General features: G+C 51.6%; 1 protein-coding gene across 3 annotated transcripts in view; it reads left to right on the plus strand.

The window, feature by feature from the left end:
- RAI1 (retinoic acid induced 1) overlaps positions 1 to 4,126 on the plus strand; it is a 133,608-nt gene that overhangs the window by 7,875 nt on the left and 121,607 nt on the right. The gene's annotated exons all lie outside the window — the stretch shown is intronic.

A 4,126-nucleotide genomic window follows, 5' to 3' on the forward strand; every position in this document is an offset into this window, starting at 1 on the left:
GGGCAGGGGGATGGTGGGCAGCTTCCCCAGGCTGCTTCCTGAGGGGCTGGGAGAAACTGGCTCGTCCTGTTCCCCAGTGATTGAGGCAGAGCTGTGCCCTGTTCCTGGTGGGTCACTGGGGATCTGAGATTGGAATGTGAAACCAGGGAGGGGGAGGCAGGGTGGGAGGCAGGGCTGGAGGCTGCCTGCAGGCTGGGGCTTGGCTGGCAAAGGACAGATTTTGCTCCACTGGTTCTTGAACCCATGTGAAGTGTGTGTGTGTGTGGTGTGGGGGGACAGAGCCGGGGAAGGGAGAGATGGGGAAGAGAAAAACATGAGGGCAGAGAGGTGGAGTGGGGGTGGGGGACCTGGGGAGTGTTGAGCAGGGACAGGGAGAGATGGAACTGGGGGGATAACAAGGAGTGAGGGGGAAGTTCCCGCTGCTGCTGCTGCTGGAGAGTATGAAGAGTGTGCTTAGGGCCAGGAAGGAAAGCAGCCAGGAGCATGGGCTCCCACCATCGTCAGCCATGCCTTCCTTGTCTGTCCAGGAGACAACCCTGAGTGTTCTCTTGCTCAGCTCCATGCTGGCACGGCCCCAGACAGGAGCAAGCTTGTGGTCCAGGCTTTGAGGCCCTTGAAGTCTAGGGGCCAGATGGACGATGAGCATCCGGTTTTTTTTTTTTTTGAGATGGAGTCTCGCTGTGTTGTCCAGGTTGGAGTGCAGTGGCACAATTTCAGCTTACTGCAGACTCCGCCTCCCAGGTTCAAGCAATTCTCTGGCTTAGCCTCCCGAGTAGCTGAGATTACAGGCACCCGCCACCACGCCCAGCTAATTGAGCATCCACTTTCTGCACAAAGTGATCAGGCTTGGGGAGAGAAGGTGCCCAGGATGCTGTGCAGAGGCAGGAGGGAAGGGTGGAGCAGGCGAGCATAGGGTGGGGGGCAGGGAGGCCATTAGGCACTATGGTGGGGAGCCAGGACTGCTGGGGAATCTTCCTTTCCTCTCTGGCCTCAGTCTCATCTATAAATGGGGGGAGGATGGACTGCTCTTGGACTGATGGTCTGTGGACCCAAGTCACCCACTCCTTGGGCATGAGAAACCAGGGACCCCGTGGAGACAGCTGATAGAACAGGGGCAGCGGGCATGCTCAGAGTGTCTACAGGCCCATGATCAGGGGGCTTAAGGGAGAACATGCAGAATCCAGTGGAGCTTGGGTTCGCCTCCTAGAGTTCCCTTCTTGGAGACTGTGCTCATGTGGAAGGAGAGATAGGGTCGGGGTAGGGGAAAGCACTGGATTCAGAATCAGGAAAAGCGTTTGAGTTTTAACTGAAGCATCCCTTGGGCAAGTCACGTTCCCTCTGTGAGGGTCAGTTTCCTCTTCTGTCAAAAATGTGAACGGGCTTTGTTGTAAGCATTAAAGGTGAGCTGCAGCACCGTGGCTCACACTTGTAATCCCAGCCCTTTGGGAGGCCAAGGCAGGCAGATCACTTGAGGTCAGGAGTTTGAGACTAGCCTGGCCAACATGGCAAAACCCCGTCTCTACTAAAAACACAAAAATTAGCCAGGTATGGTGGCCCATGCCTGTAATTCCAGCTACTTGGTAGGCTGAGGCACGAGAATCACTGGAACCCAGGAGGCGGAGGTTGCAGTGAGCCAAGATAGCACCACTGCACTCCAGCCTGGGCGACAGAGTGAGACTCTGTCTCAAAAAAAAAAAAAAAAAAAAAAAGTGAGTGTTGCTGTGTTTTGTGATCTGGAAAGCAAGCAGGTCCTATAGCTTGGGGCCGTAAACACAGGCTTTGGGGTCACACCAGCCTGGGTTCAAATCCAGGTACCAACTGCTCACTGTCAGGCTCCATTTCCCTCCCCCTTTAAAATGGGGGTAATAGGCAGGGCTTGGTGGCTCATGTCTATAATCCCGGCAGTTTGGGAGGCAGAGGTGGGTGGATCACTTGAGGTCAGGAGTTCGAGACCAGCCTGGCCAACATGGTAAAACCCATCTCTACTAAAAATACAAAAATTAGTCGGGCATAGTGTCACCTGCCTGTAATCCCAGCTACTTGGGAGGCTGAGGCAGGAGGATGACTTGAACATGGTGGGGGCGGAAATTGCAGTGAGCCAAGATCGTGCTACTGCACTCCAGCCTGGGTGACAGAGCAAGATTCAGTCTCAAAAAAATAATAATAAATAAAACGGGGATAATAACAAGCCTCTCCTGGTTGCTGGTGCACAGTTCCTCAGCTGGGCCATCACTGCTGGGCTGTTAGGCAGTTGTTTTTTGTTTTGTTTGTTTGTTTTTTGAGTTGGAATCTCGCTCTGTCGCCCAGGCTGGAGTTCAGTGGTGTGATCTCAGCTCACTGCAACCTCCGCCTCCGGGTTCAAGTGATTGATTCTCCTGCCTCAGCCTCACAAGCAGCTGGGACTACAGGCGTCTGCCACCATGCCCGGTTAATTTTTGTATTTTTAGTAGCGATGGGGTTTCACCATGTTGGCCAGGCTAGTCTCAAACTCCTGACCTCATGATCTGCCTGCCTTGGCCTCCCAAAGTGCTAGAATTACAGGTGTGAGCCACCACACCCTGCCTTGGGCAGTTATTTTTATTGCTAAAGTGCTTTGTATGTAGAAGAGATTGCTATTGTTGTTATTATTATTATTATTATTATTATTTTGAGCTGGAGTCTTGCTCTGTTGCCCAGACTGGAGTGCAGTGGCTCAACCTTGGCTCACTGCAACCTCTGCTTCCTGGGTTCAAGCAAGTCTCCTGCCTCACCCTCCCTAGTAGCTGGCATTACAGGCACGCACCACCATGCCTGGCTAATTTTTTTTTATTTTTAGTAGAGACGGGGTTTCACCATGTTGGCCAGGCTGGTCTCAAACTCCTGACCTCAGGTGATCTACCCGCCTCGACCTCCCAAAGTGCTGGGATTACAGGCGTGAGCCACCACGTCCGGCCAATTATTATTCTTTTTCCATTCATGCCAGGTCACATCTAAACCTTACCTGTAATAACATTGGCCGAAATGAGGAGTTTGGTGCTTGTTTCTTTTCTAGCCAGGTCAAGGCAGATGGACTGAGTGGGTCTTTTTACACATGGGGCAGGTGAGAATTACTAGTTTTCTGGCGAGAGTTTCTGTATGTAAAGGGACTTTGCTCCAATGGTGTAGGTGGACCCCAGGAAAGCATCCAGCAACTTGTGACTTCAGTAGCAGTATAACCACAAACTCTCATCCATTCATTCATTCATTCATTCATTCATTCATTCATTCATTCATTTACAAATCACGTGTGGAACACCAGGATACCGAGAAAACAGCCATGAATGAGATGCAGCTCTAATGCAGCATAGTGGATATGCATACGTATTTTGGACTTTGCCTGGGTTCAGATCCAGGGTCTACCGCTTGTGAAGTTAGCCAAGTTATTTATCTCCTTTACTTGGTTCCATCATCTGTAAAATGTTGGAATTGATAGAATCTACCTCATAGGGTGGTGGTTTGTTCAAGTCCAGCATCAGGTACATAGAAAGTGCCAGAGCATGGCCCTTCCTCCATTGTTGCTTTTATTCCTGCCCTAAAGGATCTCATGAACCAGCTTGGTGCTGGAGGAGGTCACCCTGGCCAGGCTTCTCCGTGAGGGTTGGCATCCAGAAAGGGGTGCCAAAGCTCCCCAACTCCTTGAATCAGACCCTTCTATAGCAATCTAGAGCTGCTTCTCTGCTTGGCTGCTGGGGCCTGATGCTGGGGAGGTCGTGTGAGGCCTTATTCACCTGGGAAAATTGGCCTCTGTCTGGCACCAGGTGTGCTTGATTTTAGAAGGAATTTCAGTCCAGGCCGGGCGCCATGGTTCACTCCTGTAATCCCAGCACTTTGGGAGGCCGAAGCGGGTGGATCACCTGAGCCCAGGAGTTCGAGACCAGCCTGGCCAAACATGGTGAAACCCTATCTCTACTAAAATACAAAAGATAGCTGGGTGTGGTGGTGAGTGCCTATAATCCCAGCTACTCAGGAGGCTGAGGCAGCAGAATTGCCTGAACCTGGGAGGCAGAGGTGGCAGTGAGCCAAGGTGATCATACCACTGTACTCCAGCCTGGGCGACAGAGTGAGACCTTGTCTCAAAAAAAAAAAAAAAAAAAAAGAAATTTCAGTT

The sequence above is a fragment of the Rhinopithecus bieti genome, unplaced genomic scaffold (assembly GCF_001698545.2).
Source record: "Rhinopithecus bieti isolate Rb0 unplaced genomic scaffold, ASM169854v2 scaffold_26813, whole genome shotgun sequence".
Taxonomy (NCBI): Eukaryota; Metazoa; Chordata; class Mammalia; order Primates; family Cercopithecidae; genus Rhinopithecus; species Rhinopithecus bieti.